We start from the raw sequence: 26,271 nt of genomic DNA, 5'->3' as shown, positions 1-26,271 counted from the left end.
CCGTTTTGACCTGGAACATTTCGCTCACGGCCATACCACCCTGGACCAGCCCGATCTCGTCTGATCTCGGAAGCCAAGCAGGGTTGGGCCTGGTTAGTACTTGGATGGGAGACCGCCTGGGAATACCAGGTGCTGTGAGCATTTTCACACTTTTTCACCTGTCAAAAAAAAAAAAAAAAAAAAAAAAAAGAAGTTTTTCATTGAGATATCCCAATTTTTACCGAGCAAGTGGCGTGAAGGTACTCTTCACGAAAAGACAGTGTTTGATGCAAAAAAAGCCATTTATACGAGTTTTGACCTGGAACATTTCGCTCACGGCCATACCACCCTGGACCAGCCCGATCTCGTCTGATCTCGGAAGCCAAGCAGGGTTGGGCCTGGTTAGTACTTGGATGGGAGACCGCCTGGGAATACCAGGTGCTGTGAGCATTTTCACACTTTTTCACCTGTCAAAAAAAAAAAAAAAAAAAAAAAAAGAAGTTTTTCATTGAGATATCCCAATTTTGACCGAGCAAGTGGCGTGAAGGTACTCTTCACGAAAAGACAGTGTTTGATATAAAAAAGGCCGTTTTGACCTGGAACATTTCGCTCACGGCCATACCACCCTGGACCAGCCCGATCTCGTCTGATCTCGGAAGCCAAGCAGGGTTGGGCCTGGTTAGTACTTGGATGGGAGACCGCCTGGGAATACCAGGTGCTGTGAGCATTTTCACACTTTTTCACCTGTCAAAAAAAAAAAAAAAAAAAGAAGTTTTTCATTGAGATATCCCAATTTTGACCGAGCAAGTGGCGTGAAGGTACTCTTCACGAAAAGACAGTGTTTGATATAAAAAAGGCCGTTTTGACCTGGAACATTTCGCTCACGGCCATACCACCCTGGACCAGCCCGATCTCGTCTGATCTCGGAAGCCAAGCAGGGTTGGGCCTGGTTAGTACTTGGATGGGAGACCGCCTGGGAATACCAGGTGCTGTGAGCATTTTCACACTTTTTCACCTGTCAAAAAAAAAAAAAAAAAGAAGTTTTTCATTGAGATATCCCAATTTTTACCGAGCAAGTGGCGTGAAGGTACTCTTCACGAAAAGACAGTGTTTGATGCAAAAAAAGCCATTTATACGAGTTTTGACCTGGAACATTTCGCTCACGGCCATACCACCCTGGACCAGCCCGATCTCGTCTGATCTCGGAAGCCAAGCAGGGTTGGGCCTGGTTAGTACTTGGATGGGAGACCGCCTGGGAATACCAGGTGCTGTGAGCATTTTCACACTTTTTCACCTGTCAAAAAAAAAAAAAAAAAAAGAAGTTTTTCATTGAGATATCCCAATTTTGACCGAGCAAGTGGCGTGAAGGTACTCTTCACGAAAAGACAGTGTTTGATATAAAAAAGGCCGTTTTGACCTGGAACATTTCGCTCACGGCCATACCACCCTGGACCAGCCCGATCTCGTCTGATCTCGGAAGCCAAGCAGGGTTGGGCCTGGTTAGTACTTGGATGGGAGACCGCCTGGGAATACCAGGTGCTGTGAGCATTTTCACACTTTTTCACCTGTCAAAAAAAAAAAAAAAAAAAAAAAAAAGAAGTTTTTCATTGAGATATCCCAATTTTTACCGAGCAAGTGGCGTGAAGGTACTCTTCACGAAAAGACAGTGTTTGATGCAAAAAAAGCCATTTATACGAGTTTTGACCTGGAACATTTCGCTCACGGCCATACCACCCTGGACCAGCCCGATCTCGTCTGATCTCGGAAGCCAAGCAGGGTTGGGCCTGGTTAGTACTTGGATGGGAGACCGCCTGGGAATACCAGGTGCTGTGAGCATTTTCACACTTTTTCACCTGTCAAAAAAAAAAAAAAAAAAAGAAGTTTTTCATTGAGATATCCCAATTTTGACCGAGCAAGTGGCGTGAAGGTACTCTTCACGAAAAGACAGTGTTTGATATAAAAAAGGCCGTTTTGACCTGGAACATTTCGCTCACGGCCATACCACCCTGGACCAGCCCGATCTCGTCTGATCTCGGAAGCCAAGCAGGGTTGGGCCTGGTTAGTACTTGGATGGGAGACCGCCTGGGAATACCAGGTGCTGTGAGCATTTTCACACTTTTTCACCTGTCAAAAAAAAAAAAAAAAAAAGAGGTTTTTCATTGAGATATCCCAATTTTGACCGAGCAAGTGGCGTGAAGGTACTCTTCACGAAAAGACAGTGTTTGATATAAAAAAGGCCGTTTTGACCTGGAACATTTCGCTCACGGCCATACCACCCTGGACCAGCCCGATCTCGTCTGATCTCGGAAGCCAAGCAGGGTTGGGCCTGGTTAGTACTTGGATGGGAGACCGCCTGGGAATACCAGGTGCTGTGAGCATTTTCACACTTTTTCACCTGTCAAAAAAAAAAAAAAAAAAAAAAAAAAGAAGTTTTTCATTGAGATATCCCAATTTTTACCGAGCAAGTGGCGTGAAGGTACTCTTCACGAAAAGACAGTGTTTGATGCAAAAAAAGCCATTTATACGAGTTTTGACCTGGAACATTTCGCTCACGGCCATACCACCCTGGACCAGCCCGATCTCGTCTGATCTCGGAAGCCAAGCAGGGTTGGGCCTGGTTAGTACTTGGATGGGAGACCGCCTGGGAATACCAGGTGCTGTGAGCATTTTCACACTTTTTCACCTGTCAAAAAAAAAAAAAAAAAAGAAGTTTTTCATTGAGATATCCCAATTTTGACCGAGCAAGTGGCGTGAAGGTACTCTTCACGAAAAGACAGTGTTTGATATAAAAAAGGCCGTTTTGACCTGGAACATTTCGCTCACGGCCATACCACCCTGGACCAGCCCGATCTCGTCTGATCTCGGAAGCCAAGCAGGGTTGGGCCTGGTTAGTACTTGGATGGGAGACCGCCTGGGAATACCAGGTGCTGTGAGCATTTTCACACTTTTTCACCTGTCAAAAAAAAAAAAAAAAAGAAGTTTTTCATTGAGATATCCCAATTTTTACCGAGCAAGTGGCGTGAAGGTACTCTTCACGAAAAGACAGTGTTTGATGCAAAAAAAGCCATTTATACGAGTTTTGACCTGGAACATTTCGCTCACGGCCATACCACCCTGGACCAGCCCGATCTCGTCTGATCTCGGAAGCCAAGCAGGGTTGGGCCTGGTTAGTACTTGGATGGGAGACCGCCTGGGAATACCAGGTGCTGTGAGCATTTTCACACTTTTTCACCTGTCAAAAAAAAAAAAAAAAAAAAAAAAAAGAAGTTTTTCATTGAGATATCCCAATTTTGACCGAGCAAGTGGCGTGAAGGTACTCTTCACGAAAAGACAGTGTTTGATATAAAAAAGGCCGTTTTGACCTGGAACATTTCGCTCACGGCCATACCACCCTGGACCAGCCCGATCTCGTCTGATCTCGGAAGCCAAGCAGGGTTGGGCCTGGTTAGTACTTGGATGGGAGACCGCCTGGGAATACCAGGTGCTGTGAGCATTTTCACACTTTTTCACCTGTCAAAAAAAAAAAAAAAAAGAAGTTTTTCATTGAGATATCCCAATTTTTACCGAGCAAGTGGCGTGAAGGTACTCTTCACGAAAAGACAGTGTTTGATGCAAAAAAAGCCATTTATACGAGTTTTGACCTGGAACATTTCGCTCACGGCCATACCACCCTGGACCAGCCCGATCTCGTCTGATCTCGGAAGCCAAGCAGGGTTGGGCCTGGTTAGTACTTGGATGGGAGACCGCCTGGGAATACCAGGTGCTGTGAGCATTTTCACACTTTTTCACCTGTCAAAAAAAAAAAAAAAAAAAAAAAAAAGAAGTTTTTCATTGAGATATCCCAATTTTGACCGAGCAAGTGGCGTGAAGGTACTCTTCACGAAAAGACAGTGTTTGATATAAAAAAGGCCGTTTTGACCTGGAACATTTCGCTCACGGCCATACCACCCTGGACCAGCCCGATCTCGTCTGATCTCGGAAGCCAAGCAGGGTTGGGCCTGGTTAGTACTTGGATGGGAGACCGCCTGGGAATACCAGGTGCTGTGAGCATTTTCACACTTTTTCACCTGTCAAAAAAAAAAAAAAAAAGAAGTTTTTCATTGAGATATCCCAATTTTTACCGAGCAAGTGGCGTGAAGGTACTCTTCACGAAAAGACAGTGTTTGATGCAAAAAAAGCCATTTATACGAGTTTTGACCTGGAACATTTCGCTCACGGCCATACCACCCTGGACCAGCCCGATCTCGTCTGATCTCGGAAGCCAAGCAGGGTTGGGCCTGGTTAGTACTTGGATGGGAGACCGCCTGGGAATACCAGGTGCTGTGAGCATTTTCACACTTTTTCACCTGTCAAAAAAAAAAAAAAAAAAAGAAGTTTTTCATTGAGATATCCCAATTTTGACCGAGCAAGTGGCGTGAAGGTACTCTTCACGAAAAGACAGTGTTTGATATAAAAAAGGCCGTTTTGACCTGGAACATTTCGCTCACGGCCATACCACCCTGGACCAGCCCGATCTCGTCTGATCTCGGAAGCCAAGCAGGGTTGGGCCTGGTTAGTACTTGGATGGGAGACCGCCTGGGAATACCAGGTGCTGTGAGCATTTTCACACTTTTTCACCTGTCAAAAAAAAAAAAAAAAAAAAAAAAAGAAGTTTTTCATTGAGATATCCCAATTTTGACCGAGCAAGTGGCGTGAAGGTACTCTTCACGAAAAGACAGTGTTTGATATAAAAAAGGCCGTTTTGACCTGGAACATTTCGCTCACGGCCATACCACCCTGGACCAGCCCGATCTCGTCTGATCTCGGAAGCCAAGCAGGGTTGGGCCTGGTTAGTACTTGGATGGGAGACCGCCTGGGAATACCAGGTGCTGTGAGCATTTTCACACTTTTTCACCTGTCAAAAAAAAAAAAAAAAAGAAGTTTTTCATTGAGATATCCCAATTTTTACCGAGCAAGTGGCGTGAAGGTACTCTTCACGAAAAGACAGTGTTTGATGCAAAAAAAGCCATTTATACGAGTTTTGACCTGGAACATTTCGCTCACGGCCATACCACCCTGGACCAGCCCGATCTCGTCTGATCTCGGAAGCCAAGCAGGGTTGGGCCTGGTTAGTACTTGGATGGGAGACCGCCTGGGAATACCAGGTGCTGTGAGCATTTTCACACTTTTTCACCTGTCAAAAAAAAAAAAAAAAAAAGAAGTTTTTCATTGAGATATCCCAATTTTGACCGAGCAAGTGGCGTGAAGGTACTCTTCACGAAAAGACAGTGTTTGATATAAAAAAGGCCGTTTTGACCTGGAACATTTCGCTCACGGCCATACCACCCTGGACCAGCCCGATCTCGTCTGATCTCGGAAGCCAAGCAGGGTTGGGCCTGGTTAGTACTTGGATGGGAGACCGCCTGGGAATACCAGGTGCTGTGAGCAAAAAAACTACCCCCATTACACACAGGAACAGTAGAGCCTAAGACTCGTCCTTTCCATGGGAACAAAGGGGATAGCAACAGCCTCGGCAGCCTAAGACTGTTCCTCCATGATCAGGAACAGCAACAGCACAAATACTGGTCCTCCATGGGAACAAAGGGAATCGCAACAGCCTCGGCAGTCTAAGACTATTCCTCCATGATCAGGAACAGTAGCGGTCTAAGACTGGTACTCCATGGGAACAAAGGGAACAGCAGCGACGGTCTGGCAGTCTAAGACTATCCCTCCATGATGCAAGGAACAGCAGCACGTAAAACTGGTCCTCCCTGGTTGTATATGGCGAGAACTGGTAACTCCAGGTGAGAACTGGGCTGTGTCAGACTGTTCTTCCATGAGAAAGGAAAAGCAACAGCGCAATACTGGTCCTCCATGGGGAAAGGGAATAGCGACAGCCTCGGCAGTCTAAGACTATTCCTCCATGATCAGGAACAGTAGCGGTCTAAGACTGGTACTCCATGGGAACAAAGGGAACAGCAGCGACGGTCTGGCAGTCTAAGACTATCCCTCCATGATGCAAGGAACAGCAGCACGTAAAACTGGTCCTCCCTGGTTGTATATGGCGAGAACTGGTAACTCCAGGTGAGAACTGGGCTGTGTCAGACTGTTCTTCCATGAGAAAGGAAAAGCAACAGCGCAATACTGGTCCTCCATGGGGAAAGGGAATAGCGACAGCCTCGGCAGTATAAGACTATTCCTCCATGTTCAAGGAACAATTGCAGTCTAAGTCTCGTCCTTCATGGGAAAAAAGGGAGCAGCAGCAGTCTTGAAACGGGGGCTTCCCCTCGCCGGAGGGCAGGGAAGTCTATACTTTAAGAAAATGGTGCAGGTGCGTGCAATTTGTGGTGTGCTGCATGGTCTGGAGCTGGAGGTTTGGGAGTTTTTTTTGAGTTTTTAATCGTTATTTTGGTCATTTTCATTTACTTTTTTCAGTTCTTTTGTTTGTTCCCCTCCCAGTAAACTTACTGGGAGGTGGATTTTTTGTTTTTTGTGAGCATGGCTCAAAGGACGGACAACACGGCATCGGACACTGGAATGGACACGACAAAGGCAAGACAAAGTTTGAAAGAATCTGTAAATAATAGAAAGAACGAAGAAAGAAGAATGAAATTTATGAAAGAACTCACTGTGGTGTTGGAGTTGACGGAGGGAGCACAAATCACGCCACTAGCTTTTTTGAAATCGACTCAGGAGGTGTGCGGCTCCATAGTAGCGTGCAGACTCATCTCGAAGGACAAATATGAAGTAACCGTCAGTACCACTAAAGCGAAGGAGCGGCTCCTGGACGGGTACTGCATTGGAGGAGTCAGGGTTCACGCCCGTGACATCTCGGTGGATGAGCTGGTCGTGTCCTTCATGGGGCTGCCGGCTTATATCGAGGACGAGGAGATCCTGGCCAAGCTCTACGCCTGGGGGGTCTCTGCGGTCTCCGAGGTGAGGAGGAGAATGTGGCCGGGGACGAACGTGGCGGACGGCACCAGGTTTGTACGGGTAAGGTTCACGGACACGGTGCAGTCCTTACCGTATTCTGTCAGGTTTGACACCGCGGGGGGCCCCGAGTACTTCAGGGTAATACACGACAGGCAGGTGCGGGTGTGTAGGGGGTGTCTCCAGCCTGGCCATATTCTGAGGGAGTGCCCTGACTTTCTGTGCCGCAACTGCGGGAGCCAGGGGCATTACGCGCGCGAGTGCGTCGCGCAGCGGGCCCCGAAGTGCAGAGAGTGCCGCATGTTCCGCCACTTATGTCCGTGTGGTGCGGGTGACAGAGAGGAGGACAGAGGGGAGGACAGAGGGGAGGACAGGGAGGACGCCATTGGAGGAGAGAGCAGTGACGTGGCCCAGAACGTGCCCGCAACTGCTCTCTCCGAAGTAGAGGAGTTTTTGGAGGAGGAGGCTGTGGAGGAGTCAGGGGAGCCAGAGGTGTCTGGCTCCTCTTGCTCCTCTGACTCCTCAGACGAGGAGGCGCCCGTCGCACTGGAGATGGTGCTCGGCTCAGCGCTGGCGTCTGGGAAGGTGGGAGCAGGACAAACTGCTCCTCCTGACCAGAGGGAGGGGACTCGTGAGGGTCCAACTCCTAAGCCCGTGGAGGAAGAGGCTGAACCCGGGAGGAGGATGGGTGCGGGACAGGCCCCGCATCTTACCTCCAAAGGGGGGGACATCACCACAGGGCTGGGTGATGATCCCAAGCTCCAGTCGGACGGTGGTAAGAGGGGACAGGTGGAGAAGAAGGATAAGAAAGGGGCAAGACGCAGGAAGCAGGTGGCAGGAGACGGAGAGGGCGCTGCTGCTGAGCGCGGCTCTGCCTCCTCCGTTCCAACCACCTCAAAAGCGCCAGCAGAAAGCTCCATCAACCCACCATCCTCCACACGCAGCTCTGCCCCACGAGGTGAGCTCGAGACTGTTTTTAATGATGACTTCATGGATTTCTCCACCCGTGAAGTCAGAAAAAGAGTGTGGCAGTCGGATGCGACGGGCGCCAAAAAGAAGTCTAAATAAAAGATGGGTTACATCCTCCAAGGTCTCCTCTTAATGGCGTTCTCCTTGTCCTCTTGGAACGCAGGCGGCCTGCGGAGCCCAGTGCGGATGCAGAGCGCGTTACACTTTTCCAAGTGGGACGTGCTCTGCATCCAAGAAACGCACTGGGATGTCAGCCACGCGCAACAAGTGCGGAGCATGGGAGTAGGCTCTGTATTTTGGGCCCTGGGCACGGCGTGCTCGCGCGGTGTGGCCACGGTGGTGAGGCCTGGTGTCTTAGGCCAACCCACCCTGGTACACGCCGACCCAGAGGGCTCCTTCCTGGTCCTGGACTTCACGGACACAGTGAAGTTCAGACTAATTAACATCTACGCCCCGAACGATGATGGTCTGAGGAGGCAATTCTTCAAAAAAATATTTCGCTTTGCGAACGACAATACAATCATAATCGGTGACTTTAATACAACACTTTGCAAGACAGACATCGGCATTAACAACTCTTTTAAAAACAGCACTGCCAGGACAGCCCTGTTGGAAGAAGCCGCCAGCAGGAACCTGACGGAGGTGTGGCGGTTCGTCCACCCCTTCCTGAAGGATTTCTCCAGGCGGCAGGTCGTCCAGGGCGTCCTGAAGCAGTCCCGCATTGACCTCTGTTTTGCCTCCTCAGACCTGGCACAGAGAGTCAGTGGTGCTTCCTACAAGTGGTCAGGCTTGAGTGATCACTCCACTTTAGATATTTATTTTGGGTTAGTTTCATCACCGAGGAATGGAGGACTGTGGGTCCTAAACAGCTCCATCCTCGGTGATGAAACTTTTTGTAGGAAAATGGACTTTTTGTTTGATGTATTTGACATGGAGCTGGAGCTGATCGACAGCGTGGTCGATTGGTGGCCGACGGCAAAAACACGCATTAAAAAGCTCTGTGTCAATTACAGCAAACACAAGGCGTGGCTGTCGACCAGGAGGGAGACCGCTCTCCGCCAGCGCCTGCAGGTCCTGGACCAGGGCGCAGCTTCCACCACTGGCCCTGTGGATCCAGAGTACCTGGTGGTGCGCGCTGAGCTGGAGCAGCTGGAGGTAAGTAGGTGTCAGGGTGCAATTTTGAGGGCAAAAGCCAGACACACAGTCGAGGGAGAACGCTCGACAGCGTTCTTCTTCGGCTGTGAGAAGGTTACACAGGGAAAGATGCACATAGATAAGTTGATAGATAAGACAGGTAAGATTGTTTCCGAGGTAAGTGAGGTTTTAGAGACAGCGCAGGATTTCTATAGTAGGCTTTTTAGTTCAGACGGAGTGGCAGAGCAGGCTTTAGACCAGGCTGTAGGTGCTCTGGAGCGCACACTGAGCAGGGAGGATAGGGAGCTGTGCGACGCGCCTCTGTCTCTCATGGAGATAGAGGCTGCAGTCAAGAGTTTAAATACAGGGAAAAGCCCCGGAGAGGACGGACTAACCTGTGAGTTTTTCAAGCGTTTCGCTTCCAGGTTAGCTCCGATCCTACTCCTATTATATCAGGATTTTGAGAGTGAGAGTAGAGTTGGCGATGGTTTTGCGATGAGTGTCGTCACTCTGCTTTTTAAGAAGGGCGACAGGAGCAGCCTCGCCAACTACAGGCCCATTAGCCTTTTGAACGTAGACTATAAAATTTTAGCAAAGGTATTAGCAGGTAGGTTAAAGCGTGTGATTGGATCCGTCATACACCCCTCGCAGGCCTACAGCGTCCCCGGGAGGGACATCTCAGACACAGTTTTGTCTCTGAGATATCTCCTTCGGCAGATGCACGCGACCGGTGGTATTCACGTTAGTGTAGACTTTAACAAGGCGTTCGACAGAGTTGAGCATTCGTTCCTCTGGACTGTATTAGGTAAGTTAGGTTTCGGCGAACGGTTTGTTAATTGGCTACAGCTCATCTATTCCTTTGCGGTCAGTAAGGTCAAAGTCAACGGGTTTCTAACTGACTCTTTCCCCTTAAAAAGATCAGTCAGGCAGGGCTGTCCCCTCTCGTCGCTCCTCTACAGCATCGCCGCTGAGCCTTTGGCGGCCATGTTGAGGGCGGACGCGGCGGTGAGGGGACTGACCACGCCTGCGGGTAGGGAAGTCAAAATTTTTCAGTACGCAGATGACACGAATCTGATCCTCCGAGACGTGGAGAGCCTGAACGCCTCTCTCCACGTGCTCAATGTTTACGGCCTCGCTTCAGGGGCCAAAATCAATTTCGATAAAACCACGGTTAAATTTTGCGGCAGCGTCACGCCTGTTCCTCTCCCTGTCCAGCTCCGGGAGGCGGGGGACTCCTACAAGGTCCTCGGCGTCCCCCTGGGCAGAGACGAGGAGGCGTGTCGTACTGCACTTTGGTCGCCTTTGTGCGAGAAAATTACAGCGCGCTTGAATTTTTGGAGACGTCGTAATCTGACATTAAAAGGTAAAGTCTTAGTTGTAAATTCTTTGTGCATGTCCATGTTGAACCATGCACTCTCCGTGTACGGCCTGCCGGGGGTCTATGCTAACAAATTAAGGTTAGTGATAAACCACTTTTTGTGGAATCGTGAGAGGGGCTTTATTGCACATAAGGTTATGATAGGTGAGTACGATCAGGGAGGTTTAAAGTTAGCAGATTTAGAGTTAAGGAAGAAGGCCTTCAGGCTGAAAACAATTCGGAAATTTCTAGACGTTGAGGTAGATGCTCCATGGAAGGATTATATAGGTGAGTTTGTTAATAGTCTAGGTAAGTTTGGTGTTTATAATTTGTGTTTGTTGCCCCCTGTTTCGGTCCTGGAGGGCCTCCCCCCCTTCGAGAGGGAACTCTTGGAGGCGTGGAGGACTTTCAGGCCCCTGACTGTGGCGGTTCCAGACAGCGGTGAGGGTCTCGCGCACATGCCCCTCCGTCATAACCCTGACTTGCTCTCCGCTCCCCCCGGGAAGCGCGAGTGCATGATCAGTGGGGCGATGGAGGAGGCTGGGCTGGAATATGTAGGTAAGGTATTTGACGTGAAAGGTAATTTTAGTGTAGATTACATAGGGAAGTGTTTTAGGTTAGCAGGTAAAGTGTTTAGGAGAAAGTATATTAGTGGTATGGTAAGTATTTTTAACAGGAATCTGGTCAGGCATTGGGGAAGCACTTTGGGCCAAATGGGGAGCACGACAGGTAAGTTGAATTTTAATGTATTTGTTAGCACGGGGAGGTTTAGGATTTTCACAGACCTACCCACCCGCATCCTGTATCAGTTGTTGTTGCCGGGAGTGCTCGGGCGTCCCGCCTCGGAACACAAATGGTCATTAACATTCCCCGCACGCACCATCGCAACCATCTGGGCCAACATCTTTAATTGGTACACCCCACATAACGTAGGTCATTTTGACTTCAGATTTAGACACAGGATCGTCTTTACATCCGCAGCACTGCACGCATTTCTTCCCGACAGCTACGCTGCGGACTGCCCCGTGTGCCACGGACCCCCCGAGACCCTGGAGCACATGCTGTACACCTGCCCGGCCGTCCGCCCGTTCTGGTCCCGACTGCAGGACCTCCTCGCTCGGAGGCTGTCCTGGAGGCTCCCACCGCCGGCGGCCCTAGGAGGGGACGACCAGGAGCCCTGGCTCCTCCTCTTTGGTCCCGGACAGAGTCGCTCTGGAGCCAACACCCATCTCGCCCGACTAACCCTCTCCATAGCCCGGTACACATTATATCTCAACAGGAACATCCATCTCCGTGACAATAAAACAGCAGCACCCTGGCCCATCTTCAAAGGACTCTTGGCCGCACACCTCCGACACCTCCACATGGCAGCAGAGCACCGGTTCATCACCCACCTCGTCCCCCACAACACCCTGATCCACCTCACACCCTCTGGAAACCTGGACATCCTCTTCTGACCCCGGCATCACCCCCCATCACTGAAGAATGTTTCGAGAATGATTGTGTGTTTGATTTTCTGTAATTTTTTGTCTCGTCTCCCCTTGCCCTTGTGTATCCCATTCCCTTGCCCTTGTGTGTCATGTATGTCTGTACATTCATGTAAATATATGTAAATACTTGTTTTAAGATGTTTTTGATAATAAAAGATAAAAAAAAAAAAAAAAAGACCAGCCCGATCTCGTCTGATCTCGGAAGCCAAGCAGGGTTGGGCCTGGTTAGTACTTGGATGGGAGACCGCCTGGGAATACCAGGTGCTGTGAGCATTTTCACACTTTTTCACCTGTCAAAAAAAAAAAAAAAAAAAAAAAAAAGAAGTTTTTCATTGAGATATCCCAATTTTGACCGAGCAAGTGGCGTGAAGGTACTCTTCACGAAAAGACAGTGTTTGATGCAAAAAAAGCAATTTATACGAGTTTTGACCTGGAACATTTCGCTCACGGCCATACCACCCTGGACCAGCCCGATCTCGTCTGATCTCGGAAGCCAAGCAGGGTTGGGCCTGGTTAGTACTTGGATGGGAGACCGCCTGGGAATACCAGGTGCTGTGAGCATTTTCACACTTTTTCACCTGTCAAAAAAAAAAAAAAAAGAAGTTTTTCATTGAGATATCCCAATTTTGACCGAGCAAGTGGCGTGAAGGTACTCTTCACGAAAAGACAGTGTTTGATGCAAAAAAAGCCATTTATACGAGTTTTGACCTGGAACATTTCGCTCACGGCCATACCACCCTGGACCAGCCCGATCTCGTCTGATCTCGGAAGCCAAGCAGGGTTGGGCCTGGTTAGTACTTGGATGGGAGACCGCCTGGGAATACCAGGTGCTGTGAGCATTTTCACACTTTTTCACCTGTCAAAAAAAAAAAAAAAAAAAAAAAAAAGAAGTTTTTCATTGAGATATCCCAATTTTGACCGAGCAAGTGGCGTGAAGGTACTCTTCACGAAAAGACAGTGTTTGATGCAAAAAAAGCCATTTATACGAGTTTTGACCTGGAACATTTCGCTCACGGCCATACCACCCTGGACCAGCCCGATCTCGTCTGATCTCGGAAGCCAAGCAGGGTTGGGCCTGGTTAGTACTTGGATGGGAGACCGCCTGGGAATACCAGGTGCTGTGAGCATTTTCACACTTTTTCACCTGTCAAAAAAAAAAAAAAAAAAAAAAAAAGAAGTTTTTCATTGAGATATCCCAATTTTTACCGAGCAAGTGGCGTGAAGGTACTCTTCACGAAAAGACAGTGTTTGATGCAAAAAAAGCCATTTATACGAGTTTTGACCTGGAACATTTCGCTCACGGCCATACCACCCTGGACCAGCCCGATCTCGTCTGATCTCGGAAGCCAAGCAGGGTTGGGCCTGGTTAGTACTTGGATGGGAGACCGCCTGGGAATACCAGGTGCTGTGAGCATTTTCACACTTTTTCACCTGTCAAAAAAAAAAAAAAAAAAAAAAAAAAGAAGTTTTTCATTGAGATATCCCAATTTTGACCGAGCAAGTGGCGTGAAGGTACTCTTCACGAAAAGACAGTGTTTGATGCAAAAAAAGCAATTTATACGAGTTTTGACCTGGAACATTTCGCTCACGGCCATACCACCCTGGACCAGCCCGATCTCGTCTGATCTCGGAAGCCAAGCAGGGTTGGGCCTGGTTAGTACTTGGATGGGAGACCGCCTGGGAATACCAGGTGCTGTGAGCATTTTCACACTTTTTCACCTGTCAAAAAAAAAAAAAAAAGAAGTTTTTCATTGAGATATCCCAATTTTGACCGAGCAAGTGGCGTGAAGGTACTCTTCACGAAAAGACAGTGTTTGATGCAAAAAAAGCCATTTATACGAGTTTTGACCTGGAACATTTCGCTCACGGCCATACCACCCTGGACCAGCCCGATCTCGTCTGATCTCGGAAGCCAAGCAGGGTTGGGCCTGGTTAGTACTTGGATGGGAGACCGCCTGGGAATACCAGGTGCTGTGAGCATTTTCACACTTTTTCACCTGTCAAAAAAAAAAAAAAAAGAAGTTTTTCATTGAGATATCCCAATTTTGACCGAGCAAGTGGCGTGAAGGTACTCTTCACGAAAAGACAGTGTTTGATGCAAAAAAAGCCATTTATACGAGTTTTGACCTGGAACATTTCGCTCACGGCCATACCACCCTGGACCAGCCCGATCTCGTCTGATCTCGGAAGCCAAGCAGGGTTGGGCCTGGTTAGTACTTGGATGGGAGACCGCCTGGGAATACCAGGTGCTGTGAGCATTTTCACACTTTTTCACCTGTCAAAAAAAAAAAAAAAAAAAAAAAAAAGAAGTTTTTCATTGAGATATCCCAATTTTTACCGAGCAAGTGGCGTGAAGGTACTCTTCACGAAAAGACAGTGTTTGATGCAAAAAAAGCCATTTATACGAGTTTTGACCTGGAACATTTCGCTCACGGCCATACCACCCTGGACCAGCCCGATCTCGTCTGATCTCGGAAGCCAAGCAGGGTTGGGCCTGGTTAGTACTTGGATGGGAGACCGCCTGGGAATACCAGGTGCTGTGAGCATTTTCACACTTTTTCACCTGTCAAAAAAAAAAAAAAAAAAAAAAAAAAGAAGTTTTTCATTGAGATATCCCAATTTTGACCGAGCAAGTGGCGTGAAGGTACTCTTCACGAAAAGACAGTGTTTGATGCAAAAAAAGCAATTTATACGAGTTTTGACCTGGAACATTTCGCTCACGGCCATACCACCCTGGACCAGCCCGATCTCGTCTGATCTCGGAAGCCAAGCAGGGTTGGGCCTGGTTAGTACTTGGATGGGAGACCGCCTGGGAATACCAGGTGCTGTGAGCATTTTCACACTTTTTCACCTGTCAAAAAAAAAAAAAAAAAAAGAAGTTTTTCATTGAGATATCCCAATTTTGACCGAGCAAGTGGCGTGAAGGTACTCTTCACGAAAAGACAGTGTTTGATATAAAAAAGGCCGTTTTGACCTGGAACATTTCGCTCACGGCCATACCACCCTGGACCAGCCCGATCTCGTCTGATCTCGGAAGCCAAGCAGGGTTGGGCCTGGTTAGTACTTGGATGGGAGACCGCCTGGGAATACCAGGTGCTGTGAGCATTTTCACACTTTTTCACCTGTCAAAAAAAAAAAAAAAAAAAGAAGTTTTTCATTGAGATATCCCAATTTTGACCGAGCAAGTGGCGTGAAGGTACTCTTCACGAAAAGACAGTGTTTGATATAAAAAAGGCCGTTTTGACCTGGAACATTTCGCTCACGGCCATACCACCCTGGACCAGCCCGATCTCGTCTGATCTCGGAAGCCAAGCAGGGTTGGGCCTGGTTAGTACTTGGATGGGAGACCGCCTGGGAATACCAGGTGCTGTGAGCATTTTCACACTTTTTCACCTGTCAAAAAAAAAAAAAAAAAAAAAAAAAAGAAGTTTTTCATTGAGATATCCCAATTTTTACCGAGCAAGTGGCGTGAAGGTACTCTTCACGAAAAGACAGTGTTTGATGCAAAAAAAGCCATTTATACGAGTTTTGACCTGGAACATTTCGCTCACGGCCATACCACCCTGGACCAGCCCGATCTCGTCTGATCTCGGAAGCCAAGCAGGGTTGGGCCTGGTTAGTACTTGGATGGGAGACCGCCTGGGAATACCAGGTGCTGTGAGCATTTTCACACTTTTTCACCTGTCAAAAAAAAAAAAAAAAAAAAAAAAAAGAAGTTTTTCATTGAGATATCCCAATTTTGACCGAGCAAGTGGCGTGAAGGTACTCTTCACGAAAAGACAGTGTTTGATATAAAAAAGGCCGTTTTGACCTGGAACATTTCGCTCACGGCCATACCACCCTGGACCAGCCCGATCTCGTCTGATCTCGGAAGCCAAGCAGGGTTGGGCCTGGTTAGTACTTGGATGGGAGACCGCCTGGGAATACCAGGTGCTGTGAGCATTTTCACACTTTTTCACCTGTCAAAAAAAAAAAAAAAAAGAAGTTTTTCATTGAGATATCCCAATTTTTACCGAGCAAGTGGCGTGAAGGTACTCTTCACGAAAAGACAGTGTTTGATGCAAAAAAAGCCATTTATACGAGTTTTGACCTGGAACATTTCGCTCACGGCCATACCACCCTGGACCAGCCCGATCTCGTCTGATCTCGGAAGCCAAGCAGGGTTGGGCCTGGTTAGTACTTGGATGGGAGACCGCCTGGGAATACCAGGTGCTGTGAGCATTTTCACACTTTTTCACCTGTCAAAAAAAAAAAAAAAAAAAAAAAAAAGAAGTTTTTCATTGAGATATCCCAATTTTGACCGAGCAAGTGGCGTGAAGGTACTCTTCACGAAAAGACAGTGTTTGATATAAAAAAGGCCGTTTTGACCTGGAACATTTCGCTCACGGCCATACCACCCTGGACCAGCCCGATCTCGTCTGATCTCGGAAGCCAAGCAGGGTTGGGCCTGGTTAGTACTTGGATGGGAGACCGCCTGGGAATACCAGGTGCTGTGAGCATTTTCACACTTTTTCACCTGTCAAAAAAAAAAAAAAAAAGAAGTTTTTCATTGAGATATCCCAATTTTTACCGAGCAAGTGGCGTGAAGGTACTCTTCACGAAAAGACAGTGTTTGATGCAAAAAAAGCCATTTATACGAGTTTTGACCTGGAACATTTCGCTCACGGCCATACCACCCTGGACCAGCCCGATCTCGTCTGATCTCGGAAGCCAAGCAGGGTTGGGCCTGGTTAGTACTTGGATGGGAGACCGCCTGGGAATACCAGGTGCTGTGAGCATTTTCACACTTTTTCACCTGTCAAAAAAAAAAAAAAAAAAAGAAGTTTTTCATTGAGATATCCCAATTTTGACCGAGCAAGTGGCGTGAAGGTACTCTTCACGAAAAGACAGTGTTTGATATAAAAAAGGCCGTTTTGACCTGGAACATTTCGCTCACGGCCATACCACCCTGGACCAGCCCGATCTCGTCTGATCTCGGAAGCCAAGCAGGGTTGGGCCTGGTTAGTACTTGGATGGGAGACCGCCTGGGAATACCAGGTGCTGTGAGCATTTTCACACTTTTTCACCTGTCAAAAAAAAAAAAAAAAAAAAAAAAAAGAAGTTTTTCATTGAGATATCCCAATTTTGACCGAGCAAGTGGCGTGAAGGTACTCTTCACGAAAAGACAGTGTTTGATATAAAAAAGGCCGTTTTGACCTGGAACATTTCGCTCACGGCCATACCACCCTGGACCAGCCCGATCTCGTCTGATCTCGGAAGCCAAGCAGGGTTGGGCCTGGTTAGTACTTGGATGGGAGACCGCCTGGGAATACCAGGTGCTGTGAGCATTTTCACACTTTTTCACCTGTCAAAAAAAAAAAAAAAAAGAAGTTTTTCATTGAGATATCCCAATTTTTACCGAGCAAGTGGCGTGAAGGTACTCTTCACGAAAAGACAGTGTTTGATGCAAAAAAAGCCATTTATACGAGTTTTGACCTGGAACATTTCGCTCACGGCCATACCACCCTGGACCAGCCCGATCTCGTCTGATCTCGGAAGCCAAGCAGGGTTGGGCCTGGTTAGTACTTGGATGGGAGACCGCCTGGGAATACCAGGTGCTGTGAGCATTTTCACACTTTTTCACCTGTCAAAAAAAAAAAAAAAAAAAGAAGTTTTTCATTGAGATATCCCAATTTTGACCGAGCAAGTGGCGTGAAGGTACTCTTCACGAAAAGACAGTGTTTGATATAAAAAAGGCCGTTTTGACCTGGAACATTTCGCTCACGGCCATACCACCCTGGACCAGCCCGATCTCGTCTGATCTCGGAAGCCAAGCAGGGTTGGGCCTGGTTAGTACTTGGATGGGAGACCGCCTGGGAATACCAGGTGCTGTGAGCATTTTCACACTTTTTCACCTGTCAAAAAAAAAAAAAAAAAAAAAAAAAAAGAAGTTTTTCATTGAGATATCCCAATTTTGACCGAGCAAGTGGCGTGAAGGTACTCTTCACGAAAAGACAGTGTTTGATATAAAAAAGGCCGTTTTGACCTGGAACATTTCGCTCACGGCCATACCACCCTGGACCAGCCCGATCTCGTCTGATCTCGGAAGCCAAGCAGGGTTGGGCCTGGTTAGTACTTGGATGGGAGACCTCCTTGAAATACCAGGTGCTGTGAGCAAAAAAACTACCCCCATTACACACAGGAACAGTAGAGCCTAAGACTCGTCCTTTCCATGGGAACAAAGGGGATAGCAACAGCCTCGGCAGCCTAAGACTGTTCCTCCATGATCAGGAACAGCAACAGCACAAATACTGGTCCTCCATGGGAACAAAGGGAATCGCAACAGCCTCGGCAGTCTAAGACTATTCCTCCATGATCAGGAACAGTAGCGGTCTAAGACTGGTACTCCATGGGAACAAAGGGAACAGCAGCGACGGTCTGGCAGTCTAAGACTATCCCTCCATGATGCAAGGAACAGCAGCACGTAAAACTGGTCCTCCCTGGTTGTATATGGCGAGAACTGGTAACTCCAGGTGAGAACTGGGCTGTGTCAGACTGTTCTTCCATGAGAAAGGAAAAGCAACAGCGCAATACTGGTCCTCCATGGGGAAAGGGAATAGCGACAGCCTCGGCAGTCTAAGACTATTCCTCCATGATCAGGAACAGTAGCGGTCTAAGACTGGTACTCCATGGGAACAAAGGGAACAGCAGCGACGGTCTGGCAGTCTAAGACTATCCCTCCATGATGCAAGGAACAGCAGCACGTAAAACTGGTCCTCCCTGGTTGTATATGGCGAGAACTGGTAACTCCAGGTGAGAACTGGGCTGTGTCAGACTGTTCTTCCATGAGAAAGGAAAAGCAACAGCGCAATACTGGTCCTCCATGGGGAAAGGGAATAGCGACAGCCTCGGCAGTATAAGACTATTCCTCCATGTTCAAGGAACAATTGCAGTCTAAGTCTCGTCCTTCATGGGAAAAAAGGGAGCAGCAGCAGTCTTGAAACGGGGGCTTCCCCTCGCCGGAGGGCAGGGAAGTCTATACTTTAAGAAAATGGTGCAGGTGCGTGCAATTTGTGGTGTGCTGCATGGTCTGGAGCTGGAGGTTTGGGAGTTTTTTTTGAGTTTTTAATCGTTATTTTGGTCATTTTCATTTACTTTTTTCAGTTCTTTTGTTTGTTCCCCTCCCAGTAAACTTACTGGGAGGTGGATTTTTTGTTTTTTGTGAGCATGGCTCAAAGGACGGACAACACGGCATCGGACACTGGAATGGACACGACAAAGGCAAGACAAAGTTTGAAAGAATCTGTAAATAATAGAAAGAACGAAGAAAGAAGAATGAAATTTATGAAAGAACTCACTGTGGTGTTGGAGTTGACGGAGGGAGCACAAATCACGCCACTAGCTTTTTTGAAATCGACTCAGGAGGTGTGCGGCTCCATAGTAGCGTGCAGACTCATCTCGAAGGACAAATATGAAGTAACCGTCAGTACCACTAAAGCGAAGGAGCGGCTCCTGGACGGGTACTGCATTGGAGGAGTCAGGGTTCACGCCCGTGACATCTCGGTGGATGAGCTGGTCGTGTCCTTCATGGGGCTGCCGGCTTATATCGAGGACGAGGAGATCCTGGCCAAGCTCTACGCCTGGGGGGTCTCTGCGGTCTCCGAGGTGAGGAGGAGAATGTGGCCGGGGACGAACGTGGCGGACGGCACCAGGTTTGTACGGGTAAGGTTCACGGACACGGTGCAGTCCTTACCGTATTCTGTCAGGTTTGACACCGCGGGGGGCCCCGAGTACTTCAGGGTAATACACGACAGGCAGGTGCGGGTGTGTAGGGGGTGTCTCCAGCCTGGCCATATTCTGAGGGAGTGCCCTGACTTTCTGTGCCGCAACTGCGGGAGCCAGGGGCATTACGCGCGCGAGTGCGTCGCGCAGCGGGCCCCGAAGTGCAGAGAGTGCCGCATGTTCCGCCACTTATGTCCGTGTGGTGCGGGTGACAGAGAGGAGGACAGAGGGGAGGACAGAGGGGAGGACAGGGAGGACGCCATTGGAGGAGAGAGCAGTGACGTGGCCCAGAACGTGCCCGCAACTGCTCTCTCCGAAGTAGAGGAGTTTTTGGAGGAGGAGGCTGTGGAGGAGTCAGGGGAGCCAGAGGTGTCTGGCTCCTCTTGCTCCTCTGACTCCTCAGACGAGGAGGCGCCCGTCGCACTGGAGATGGTGCTCGGCTCAGCGCTGGCGTCTGGGAAGGTGGGAGCAGGACAAACTGCTCCTCCTGACCAGAGGGAGGGGACTCGTGAGGGTCCAACTCCTAAGCCCGTGGAGGAAGAGGCTGAACCCGGGAGGAGGATGGGTGCGGGACAGGCCCCGCATCTTACCTCCAAAGGGGGGGACATCACCACAGGGCTGGGTGATGATCCCAAGCTCCAGTCGGACGGTGGTAAGAGGGGACAGGTGGAGAAGAAGGATAAGAAAGGGGCAAGACGCAGGAAGCAGGTGGCAGGAGACGGAGAGGGCGCTGCTGCTGAGCGCGGCTCTGCCTCCTCCGTTCCAACCACCTCAAAAGCGCCAGCAGAAAGCTCCATCAACCCACCATCCTCCACACGCAGCTCTGCCCCACGAGGTGAGCTCGAGACTGTTTTTAATGATGACTTCATGGATTTCTCCACCCGTGAAGTCAGAAAAAGAGTGTGGCAGTCGGATGCGACGGGCGCCAAAAAGAAGTCTAAATAAAAGATGGGTTACATCCTCCAAGGTCTCCTCTTAATGGCGTTCTCCTTGTCCTCTTGGAACGCAGGCGGCCTGCGGAGCCCAGTGCGGATGCAGAGCGCGTTACACTTTTCCAAGTGGGACGTGCTCTGCATCCAAGAAACGCACTGGGATGTCAGCCACGCGCAACAAGTGCGGAGCATGGGAGTAGGCTCTGTATTTTGGGCCCTGGGCACGGCGTGCTCGCGCGGTGTGGCCACGGTGGTGAGGCCTGGTGTCTTAGGCCAACCCACCCTGGTACACGCCGACCCAGAGGGCTCCTTCCTGGTCCTGGACTTCACGGACACAGTGAAGTTCAGACTAATTAACATCTACGCCCCGAACGATGATGGTCTGAGGAGGCAATTCTTCAAAAAAATATTTCGCTTTGCGAACGACAATACAATCATAATCGGTGACTTTAATACAACACTTTGCAAGACAGACATCGGCATTAACAACTCTTTTAAAAACAGCACTGCCAGGACAGCCCTGTTGGAAGAAGCCGCCAGCAGGAACCTGACGGAGGTGTGGCGGTTCGTCCACCCCTTCCTGAAGGATTTCTCCAGGCGGCAGGTCGTCCAGGGCGTCCTGAAGCAGTCCCGCATTGACCTCTGTTTTGCCTCCTCAGACCTGGCACAGAGAGTCAGTGGTGCTTCCTACAAGTGGTCAGGCTTGAGTGATCACTCCACTTTAGATATTTATTTTGGGTTAGTTTCATCACCGAGGAATGGAGGACTGTGGGTCCTAAACAGCTCCATCCTCGGTGATGAAACTTTTTGTAGGAAAATGGACTTTTTGTTTGATGTATTTGACATGGAGCTGGAGCTGATCGACAGCGTGGTCGATTGGTGGCCGACGGCAAAAACACGCATTAAAAAGCTCTGTGTCAATTACAGCAAACACAAGGCGTGGCTGTCGACCAGGAGGGAGACCGCTCTCCGCCAGCGCCTGCAGGTCCTGGACCAGGGCGCAGCTTCCACCACTGGCCCTGTGGATCCAGAGTACCTGGTGGTGCGCGCTGAGCTGGAGCAGCTGGAGGTAAGTAGGTGTCAGGGTGCAATTTTGAGGGCAAAAGCCAGACACACAGTCGAGGGAGAACGCTCGACAGCGTTCTTCTTCGGCTGTGAGAAGGTTACACAGGGAAAGATGCACATAGATAAGTTGATAGATAAGACAGGTAAGATTGTTTCCGAGGTAAGTGAGGTTTTAGAGACAGCGCAGGATTTCTATAGTAGGCTTTTTAGTTCAGACGGAGTGGCAGAGCAGGCTTTAGACCAGGCTGTAGGTGCTCTGGAGCGCACACTGAGCAGGGAGGATAGGGAGCTGTGCGACGCGCCTCTGTCTCTCATGGAGATAGAGGCTGCAGTCAAGAGTTTAAATACAGGGAAAAGCCCCGGAGAGGACGGACTAACCTGTGAGTTTTTCAAGCGTTTCGCTTCCAGGTTAGCTCCGATCCTACTCCTATTATATCAGGATTTTGAGAGTGAGAGTAGAGTTGGCGATGGTTTTGCGATGAGTGTCGTCACTCTGCTTTTTAAGAAGGGCGACAGGAGCAGCCTCGCCAACTACAGGCCCATTAGCCTTTTGAACGTAGACTATAAAATTTTAGCAAAGGTATTAGCAGGTAGGTTAAAGCGTGTGATTGGATCCGTCATACACCCCTCGCAGGCCTACAGCGTCCCCGGGAGGGACATCTCAGACACAGTTTTGTCTCTGAGATATCTCCTTCGGCAGATGCACGCGACCGGTGGTATTCACGTTAGTGTAGACTTTAACAAGGCGTTCGACAGAGTTGAGCATTCGTTCCTCTGGACTGTATTAGGTAAGTTAGGTTTCGGCGAACGGTTTGTTAATTGGCTACAGCTCATCTATTCCTTTGCGGTCAGTAAGGTCAAAGTCAACGGGTTTCTAACTGACTCTTTCCCCTTAAAAAGATCAGTCAGGCAGGGCTGTCCCCTCTCGTCGCTCCTCTACAGCATCGCCGCTGAGCCTTTGGCGGCCATGTTGAGGGCGGACGCGGCGGTGAGGGGACTGACCACGCCTGCGGGTAGGGAAGTCAAAATTTTTCAGTACGCAGATGACACGAATCTGATCCTCCGAGACGTGGAGAGCCTGAACGCCTCTCTCCACGTGCTCAATGTTTACGGCCTCGCTTCAGGGGCCAAAATCAATTTCGATAAAACCACGGTTAAATTTTGCGGCAGCGTCACGCCTGTTCCTCTCCCTGTCCAGCTCCGGGAGGCGGGGGACTCCTACAAGGTCCTCGGCGTCCCCCTGGGCAGAGACGAGGAGGCGTGTCGTACTGCACTTTGGTCGCCTTTGTGCGAGAAAATTACAGCGCGCTTGAATTTTTGGAGACGTCGTAATCTGACATTAAAAGGTAAAGTCTTAGTTGTAAATTCTTTGTGCATGTCCATGTTGAACCATGCACTCTCCGTGTACGGCCTGCCGGGGGTCTATGCTAACAAATTAAGGTTAGTGATAAACCACTTTTTGTGGAATCGTGAGAGGGGCTTTATTGCACATAAGGTTATGATAGGTGAGTACGATCAGGGAGGTTTAAAGTTAGCAGATTTAGAGTTAAGGAAGAAGGCCTTCAGGCTGAAAACAATTCGGAAATTTCTAGACGTTGAGGTAGATGCTCCATGGAAGGATTATATAGGTGAGTTTGTTAATAGTCTAGGTAAGTTTGGTGTTTATAATTTGTGTTTGTTGCCCCCTGTTTCGGTCCTGGAGGGCCTCCCCCCCTTCGAGAGGGAACTCTTGGAGGCGTGGAGGACTTTCAGGCCCCTGACTGTGGCGGTTCCAGACAGCGGTGAGGGTCTCGCGCACATGCCCCTCCGTCATAACCCTGACTTGCTCTCCGCTCCCCCCGGGAAGCGCGAGTGCATGATCAGTGGGGCGATGGAGGAGGCTGGGCTGGAATATGTAGGTAAGGTATTTGACGTGAAAGGTAATTTTAGTGTAGATTACATAGGGAAGTGTTTTAGGTTAGCAGGTAAAGTGTTTAGGAGAAAGTATATTAGTGGTATGGTAAGTATTTTTAACAGGAATCTGGTCAGGCATTGGGGAAGCACTTTGGGCCAAATGGGGAGCACGACAGGTAAGTTGAATTTTAATGTATTTGTTAGCACGGGGAGGTTTAGGATTTTCACAGACCTACCCACCCGCATCCTGTATCAGTTGTTGTTGCCGGGAGTGCTCGGGCGTCCCGCCTCGGAACACAAATGGTCATTAACATTCCCCGCACGCACCATCGCAACCATCTGGGCCAACATCTTTAATTGGTACACCCCACATAACGTAGGTCATTTTGACTTCAGATTTAGACACAGGATCGTCTTTACATCCGCAGCACTGCACGCATTTCTTCCCGACAGCTACGCTGCGGACTGCCCCGTGTGCCACGGACCCCCCGAGACCCTGGAGCACATGCTGTACACCTGCCCGGCCGTCCGCCCGTTCTGGTCCCGACTGCAGGACCTCCTCGCTCGGAGGCTGTCCTGGAGGCTCCCACCGCCGGCGGCCCTAGGAGGGGACGACCAGGAGCCCTGGCTCCTCCTCTTTGGTCCCGGACAGAGTCGCTCTGGAGCCAACACCCATCTCGCCCGACTAACCCTCTCCATAGCCCGGTACACATTATATCTCAACAGGAACATCCATCTCCGTGACAATAAAACAGCAGCACCCTGGCCCATCTTCAAAGGACTCTTGGCCGCACACCTCCGACACCTCCACATGGCAGCAGAGCACCGGTTCATCACCCACCTCGTCCCCCACAACACCCTGATCCACCTCACACCCTCTGGAAACCTGGACATCCTCTTCTGACCCCGGCATCACCCCCCATCACTGAAGAATGTTTCGAGAATGATTGTGTGTTTGATTTTCTGTAATTTTTTGTCTCGTCTCCCCTTGCCCTTGTGTATCCCATTCCCTTGCCCTTGTGTGTCATGTATGTCTGTACATTCATGTAAATATATGTAAATACTTGTTTTAAGATGTTTTTGATAATAAAAGATAAAAAAAAAAAAAAAAAGACCAGCCCGATCTCGTCTGATCTCGGAAGCCAAGCAGGGTTGGGCCTGGTTAGTACTTGGATGGGAGACCGCCTGGGAATACCAGGTGCTGTGAGCATTTTCACACTTTTTCACCTGTCAAAAAAAAAAAAAAAAAAAGAAGTTTTTCATTGAGATATCCCAATTTTGACCGAGCAAGTGGCGTGAAGGTACTCTTCACGAAAAGACAGTGTTTGATGCAAAAAAAGCCATTTATACGAGTTTTGACCTGGAACATTTCGCTCACGGCCATACCACCCTGGACCAGCCCGATCTCGTCTGATCTCGGAAGCCAAGCAGGGTTGGGCCTGGTTAGTACTTGGATGGGAGACCGCCTGGGAATACCAGGTGCTGTGAGCATTTTCACACTTTTTCACCTGTCAAAAAAAAAAAAAAAAAAAAAAAAAAGAAGTTTTTCATTGAGATATCCCAATTTTTACCGAGCAAGTGGCGTGAAGGTACTCTTCACGAAAAGACAGTGTTTGATGCAAAAAAAGCCATTTATACGAGTTTTGACCTGGAACATTTCGCTCACGGCCATACCACCCTGGACCAGCCCGATCTCGTCTGATCTCGGAAGCCAAGCAGGGTTGGGCCTGGTTAGTACTTGGATGGGAGACCGCCTGGGAATACCAGGTGCTGTGAGCATTTTCACACTTTTTCACCTGTCAAAAAAAAAAAAAAAAAAAAAAAAAAGAAGTTTTTCATTGAGATATCCCAATTTTGACCGAGCAAGTGGCGTGAAGGTACTCTTCACGAAAAGACAGTGTTTGATGCAAAAAAAGCAATTTATACGAGTTTTGACCTGGAACATTTCGCTCACGGCCATACCACCCTGGACCAGCCCGATCTCGTCTGATCTCGGAAGCCAAGCAGGGTTGGGCCTGGTTAGTACTTGGATGGGAGACCGCCTGGGAATACCAGGTGCTGTGAGCATTTTCACACTTTTTCACCTGTCAAAAAAAAAAAAAAAAGAAGTTTTTCATTGAGATATCCCAATTTTGACCGAGCAAGTGGCGTGAAGGTACTCTTCACGAAAAGACAGTGTTTGATGCAAAAAAAGCCATTTATACGAGTTTTGACCTGGAACATTTCGCTCACGGCCATACCACCCTGGACCAGCCCGATCTCGTCTGATCTCGGAAGCCAAGCAGGGTTGGGCCTGGTTAGTACTTGGATGGGAGACCGCCTGGGAATACCAGGTGCTGTGAGCATTTTCACACTTTTTCACCTGTCAAAAAAAAAAAAAAAAAAAAAAAAAAGAAGTTTTTCATTGAGATATCCCAATTTTTACCGAGCAAGTGGCGTGAAGGTACTCTTCACGAAAAGACAGTGTTTGATGCAAAAAAAGCCATTTATACGAGTTTTGACCTGGAACATTTCGCTCACGGCCATACCACCCTGGACCAGCCCGATCTCGTCTGATCTCGGAAGCCAAGCAGGGTTGGGCCTGGTTAGTACTTGGATGGGAGACCGCCTGGGAATACCAGGTGCTGTGAGCATTTTCACACTTTTTCACCTGTCAAAAAAAAAAAAAAAAAAAAAAAAAGAAGTTTTTCATTGAGATATCCCAATTTTGACCGAGCAAGTGGCGTGAAGGTACTCTTCACGAAAAGACAGTGTTTGATGCAAAAAAAGCAATTTATACGAG

The 26,271-nt window shown here is 48.8% G+C and overlaps 46 non-coding genes across 46 annotated transcripts; all 46 read left to right on the top strand.

Annotated features, from left to right (window-relative positions):
* The first annotated feature begins 22 nt into the window (after window positions 1–22).
* Window positions 23–141, top strand: LOC140364063 (5S ribosomal RNA). Its single transcript, XR_011927503.1, has one exon. It is a non-coding gene; the product is annotated as a 5S ribosomal RNA (ribosomal RNA).
* A 169-nt stretch (window positions 142–310) lies between these two features.
* Window positions 311–429, top strand: LOC140364062 (5S ribosomal RNA). Its single transcript, XR_011927502.1, has one exon. It is a non-coding gene; the product is annotated as a 5S ribosomal RNA (ribosomal RNA).
* A 158-nt stretch (window positions 430–587) lies between these two features.
* Window positions 588–706, top strand: LOC140364061 (5S ribosomal RNA). The gene has a single exon (XR_011927501.1). It is a non-coding gene; the product is annotated as a 5S ribosomal RNA (ribosomal RNA).
* Window positions 707–858: 152 nt separating this feature from the next.
* LOC140364060 (5S ribosomal RNA) lies at window positions 859–977 on the top strand. Its single transcript, XR_011927500.1, has one exon. It is a non-coding gene; the product is annotated as a 5S ribosomal RNA (ribosomal RNA).
* A 160-nt stretch (window positions 978–1,137) lies between these two features.
* LOC140364059 (5S ribosomal RNA) lies at window positions 1,138–1,256 on the top strand. The gene has a single exon (XR_011927499.1). It is a non-coding gene; the product is annotated as a 5S ribosomal RNA (ribosomal RNA).
* A 152-nt stretch (window positions 1,257–1,408) lies between these two features.
* On the top strand, window positions 1,409–1,527 carry LOC140364058 (5S ribosomal RNA). Its single transcript, XR_011927498.1, has one exon. It is a non-coding gene; the product is annotated as a 5S ribosomal RNA (ribosomal RNA).
* A 169-nt stretch (window positions 1,528–1,696) lies between these two features.
* On the top strand, window positions 1,697–1,815 carry LOC140364057 (5S ribosomal RNA). Its single transcript, XR_011927497.1, has one exon. It is a non-coding gene; the product is annotated as a 5S ribosomal RNA (ribosomal RNA).
* Window positions 1,816–1,967: 152 nt separating this feature from the next.
* On the top strand, window positions 1,968–2,086 carry LOC140364056 (5S ribosomal RNA). Its single transcript, XR_011927496.1, has one exon. It is a non-coding gene; the product is annotated as a 5S ribosomal RNA (ribosomal RNA).
* A 152-nt stretch (window positions 2,087–2,238) lies between these two features.
* Window positions 2,239–2,357, top strand: LOC140364055 (5S ribosomal RNA). The gene has a single exon (XR_011927495.1). It is a non-coding gene; the product is annotated as a 5S ribosomal RNA (ribosomal RNA).
* A 169-nt stretch (window positions 2,358–2,526) lies between these two features.
* On the top strand, window positions 2,527–2,645 carry LOC140364053 (5S ribosomal RNA). Its single transcript, XR_011927493.1, has one exon. It is a non-coding gene; the product is annotated as a 5S ribosomal RNA (ribosomal RNA).
* A 151-nt stretch (window positions 2,646–2,796) lies between these two features.
* LOC140364052 (5S ribosomal RNA) lies at window positions 2,797–2,915 on the top strand. The gene has a single exon (XR_011927492.1). It is a non-coding gene; the product is annotated as a 5S ribosomal RNA (ribosomal RNA).
* A 160-nt stretch (window positions 2,916–3,075) lies between these two features.
* Window positions 3,076–3,194, top strand: LOC140364051 (5S ribosomal RNA). Its single transcript, XR_011927491.1, has one exon. It is a non-coding gene; the product is annotated as a 5S ribosomal RNA (ribosomal RNA).
* Window positions 3,195–3,353: 159 nt separating this feature from the next.
* Window positions 3,354–3,472, top strand: LOC140364050 (5S ribosomal RNA). Its single transcript, XR_011927490.1, has one exon. It is a non-coding gene; the product is annotated as a 5S ribosomal RNA (ribosomal RNA).
* A 160-nt stretch (window positions 3,473–3,632) lies between these two features.
* LOC140364049 (5S ribosomal RNA) lies at window positions 3,633–3,751 on the top strand. The gene has a single exon (XR_011927489.1). It is a non-coding gene; the product is annotated as a 5S ribosomal RNA (ribosomal RNA).
* Window positions 3,752–3,910: 159 nt separating this feature from the next.
* LOC140364048 (5S ribosomal RNA) lies at window positions 3,911–4,029 on the top strand. Its single transcript, XR_011927488.1, has one exon. It is a non-coding gene; the product is annotated as a 5S ribosomal RNA (ribosomal RNA).
* A 160-nt stretch (window positions 4,030–4,189) lies between these two features.
* LOC140364047 (5S ribosomal RNA) lies at window positions 4,190–4,308 on the top strand. Its single transcript, XR_011927487.1, has one exon. It is a non-coding gene; the product is annotated as a 5S ribosomal RNA (ribosomal RNA).
* A 152-nt stretch (window positions 4,309–4,460) lies between these two features.
* Window positions 4,461–4,579, top strand: LOC140364046 (5S ribosomal RNA). The gene has a single exon (XR_011927486.1). It is a non-coding gene; the product is annotated as a 5S ribosomal RNA (ribosomal RNA).
* Window positions 4,580–4,737: 158 nt separating this feature from the next.
* Window positions 4,738–4,856, top strand: LOC140364045 (5S ribosomal RNA). The gene has a single exon (XR_011927485.1). It is a non-coding gene; the product is annotated as a 5S ribosomal RNA (ribosomal RNA).
* Window positions 4,857–5,016: 160 nt separating this feature from the next.
* Window positions 5,017–5,135, top strand: LOC140364044 (5S ribosomal RNA). Its single transcript, XR_011927484.1, has one exon. It is a non-coding gene; the product is annotated as a 5S ribosomal RNA (ribosomal RNA).
* A 152-nt stretch (window positions 5,136–5,287) lies between these two features.
* LOC140364042 (5S ribosomal RNA) lies at window positions 5,288–5,406 on the top strand. The gene has a single exon (XR_011927482.1). It is a non-coding gene; the product is annotated as a 5S ribosomal RNA (ribosomal RNA).
* Window positions 5,407–12,280: 6,874 nt separating this feature from the next.
* LOC140364041 (5S ribosomal RNA) lies at window positions 12,281–12,399 on the top strand. The gene has a single exon (XR_011927481.1). It is a non-coding gene; the product is annotated as a 5S ribosomal RNA (ribosomal RNA).
* Window positions 12,400–12,558: 159 nt separating this feature from the next.
* Window positions 12,559–12,677, top strand: LOC140364040 (5S ribosomal RNA). Its single transcript, XR_011927480.1, has one exon. It is a non-coding gene; the product is annotated as a 5S ribosomal RNA (ribosomal RNA).
* A 169-nt stretch (window positions 12,678–12,846) lies between these two features.
* LOC140364039 (5S ribosomal RNA) lies at window positions 12,847–12,965 on the top strand. The gene has a single exon (XR_011927479.1). It is a non-coding gene; the product is annotated as a 5S ribosomal RNA (ribosomal RNA).
* A 168-nt stretch (window positions 12,966–13,133) lies between these two features.
* LOC140364038 (5S ribosomal RNA) lies at window positions 13,134–13,252 on the top strand. Its single transcript, XR_011927478.1, has one exon. It is a non-coding gene; the product is annotated as a 5S ribosomal RNA (ribosomal RNA).
* A 169-nt stretch (window positions 13,253–13,421) lies between these two features.
* On the top strand, window positions 13,422–13,540 carry LOC140364036 (5S ribosomal RNA). The gene has a single exon (XR_011927477.1). It is a non-coding gene; the product is annotated as a 5S ribosomal RNA (ribosomal RNA).
* Window positions 13,541–13,699: 159 nt separating this feature from the next.
* LOC140364035 (5S ribosomal RNA) lies at window positions 13,700–13,818 on the top strand. The gene has a single exon (XR_011927476.1). It is a non-coding gene; the product is annotated as a 5S ribosomal RNA (ribosomal RNA).
* A 159-nt stretch (window positions 13,819–13,977) lies between these two features.
* Window positions 13,978–14,096, top strand: LOC140364034 (5S ribosomal RNA). Its single transcript, XR_011927475.1, has one exon. It is a non-coding gene; the product is annotated as a 5S ribosomal RNA (ribosomal RNA).
* Window positions 14,097–14,265: 169 nt separating this feature from the next.
* LOC140364033 (5S ribosomal RNA) lies at window positions 14,266–14,384 on the top strand. Its single transcript, XR_011927474.1, has one exon. It is a non-coding gene; the product is annotated as a 5S ribosomal RNA (ribosomal RNA).
* A 169-nt stretch (window positions 14,385–14,553) lies between these two features.
* LOC140364032 (5S ribosomal RNA) lies at window positions 14,554–14,672 on the top strand. The gene has a single exon (XR_011927473.1). It is a non-coding gene; the product is annotated as a 5S ribosomal RNA (ribosomal RNA).
* A 152-nt stretch (window positions 14,673–14,824) lies between these two features.
* Window positions 14,825–14,943, top strand: LOC140364030 (5S ribosomal RNA). Its single transcript, XR_011927471.1, has one exon. It is a non-coding gene; the product is annotated as a 5S ribosomal RNA (ribosomal RNA).
* A 152-nt stretch (window positions 14,944–15,095) lies between these two features.
* On the top strand, window positions 15,096–15,214 carry LOC140364029 (5S ribosomal RNA). The gene has a single exon (XR_011927470.1). It is a non-coding gene; the product is annotated as a 5S ribosomal RNA (ribosomal RNA).
* A 169-nt stretch (window positions 15,215–15,383) lies between these two features.
* On the top strand, window positions 15,384–15,502 carry LOC140364028 (5S ribosomal RNA). Its single transcript, XR_011927469.1, has one exon. It is a non-coding gene; the product is annotated as a 5S ribosomal RNA (ribosomal RNA).
* Window positions 15,503–15,661: 159 nt separating this feature from the next.
* LOC140364027 (5S ribosomal RNA) lies at window positions 15,662–15,780 on the top strand. Its single transcript, XR_011927468.1, has one exon. It is a non-coding gene; the product is annotated as a 5S ribosomal RNA (ribosomal RNA).
* A 160-nt stretch (window positions 15,781–15,940) lies between these two features.
* On the top strand, window positions 15,941–16,059 carry LOC140364026 (5S ribosomal RNA). The gene has a single exon (XR_011927467.1). It is a non-coding gene; the product is annotated as a 5S ribosomal RNA (ribosomal RNA).
* Window positions 16,060–16,218: 159 nt separating this feature from the next.
* Window positions 16,219–16,337, top strand: LOC140364025 (5S ribosomal RNA). The gene has a single exon (XR_011927466.1). It is a non-coding gene; the product is annotated as a 5S ribosomal RNA (ribosomal RNA).
* A 160-nt stretch (window positions 16,338–16,497) lies between these two features.
* Window positions 16,498–16,616, top strand: LOC140364024 (5S ribosomal RNA). Its single transcript, XR_011927465.1, has one exon. It is a non-coding gene; the product is annotated as a 5S ribosomal RNA (ribosomal RNA).
* A 152-nt stretch (window positions 16,617–16,768) lies between these two features.
* Window positions 16,769–16,887, top strand: LOC140364023 (5S ribosomal RNA). The gene has a single exon (XR_011927464.1). It is a non-coding gene; the product is annotated as a 5S ribosomal RNA (ribosomal RNA).
* Window positions 16,888–17,046: 159 nt separating this feature from the next.
* LOC140364022 (5S ribosomal RNA) lies at window positions 17,047–17,165 on the top strand. The gene has a single exon (XR_011927463.1). It is a non-coding gene; the product is annotated as a 5S ribosomal RNA (ribosomal RNA).
* Window positions 17,166–17,325: 160 nt separating this feature from the next.
* Window positions 17,326–17,444, top strand: LOC140364021 (5S ribosomal RNA). Its single transcript, XR_011927462.1, has one exon. It is a non-coding gene; the product is annotated as a 5S ribosomal RNA (ribosomal RNA).
* Window positions 17,445–17,596: 152 nt separating this feature from the next.
* On the top strand, window positions 17,597–17,715 carry LOC140364019 (5S ribosomal RNA). Its single transcript, XR_011927460.1, has one exon. It is a non-coding gene; the product is annotated as a 5S ribosomal RNA (ribosomal RNA).
* A 160-nt stretch (window positions 17,716–17,875) lies between these two features.
* On the top strand, window positions 17,876–17,994 carry LOC140363716 (5S ribosomal RNA). The gene has a single exon (XR_011927177.1). It is a non-coding gene; the product is annotated as a 5S ribosomal RNA (ribosomal RNA).
* A 6,867-nt stretch (window positions 17,995–24,861) lies between these two features.
* On the top strand, window positions 24,862–24,980 carry LOC140364018 (5S ribosomal RNA). The gene has a single exon (XR_011927459.1). It is a non-coding gene; the product is annotated as a 5S ribosomal RNA (ribosomal RNA).
* Window positions 24,981–25,149: 169 nt separating this feature from the next.
* Window positions 25,150–25,268, top strand: LOC140364017 (5S ribosomal RNA). Its single transcript, XR_011927458.1, has one exon. It is a non-coding gene; the product is annotated as a 5S ribosomal RNA (ribosomal RNA).
* A 169-nt stretch (window positions 25,269–25,437) lies between these two features.
* Window positions 25,438–25,556, top strand: LOC140364016 (5S ribosomal RNA). The gene has a single exon (XR_011927457.1). It is a non-coding gene; the product is annotated as a 5S ribosomal RNA (ribosomal RNA).
* Window positions 25,557–25,715: 159 nt separating this feature from the next.
* LOC140364015 (5S ribosomal RNA) lies at window positions 25,716–25,834 on the top strand. The gene has a single exon (XR_011927456.1). It is a non-coding gene; the product is annotated as a 5S ribosomal RNA (ribosomal RNA).
* A 169-nt stretch (window positions 25,835–26,003) lies between these two features.
* LOC140364014 (5S ribosomal RNA) lies at window positions 26,004–26,122 on the top strand. Its single transcript, XR_011927455.1, has one exon. It is a non-coding gene; the product is annotated as a 5S ribosomal RNA (ribosomal RNA).
* The last annotated feature ends 149 nt before the right edge of the window (window positions 26,123–26,271 follow it).

The sequence above is a fragment of the Eucyclogobius newberryi genome, unplaced genomic scaffold (genome assembly GCF_026437365.1).
Source record: "Eucyclogobius newberryi isolate DKJ021-1_F unplaced genomic scaffold, fEucNew1.0.hap1 SCAF_179, whole genome shotgun sequence".
In the NCBI taxonomy this organism is placed as follows: Eukaryota; Metazoa; Chordata; class Actinopteri; order Gobiiformes; family Gobiidae; genus Eucyclogobius; species Eucyclogobius newberryi.
This window is presented reverse-complemented; position numbering and strand designations above follow the sequence as displayed.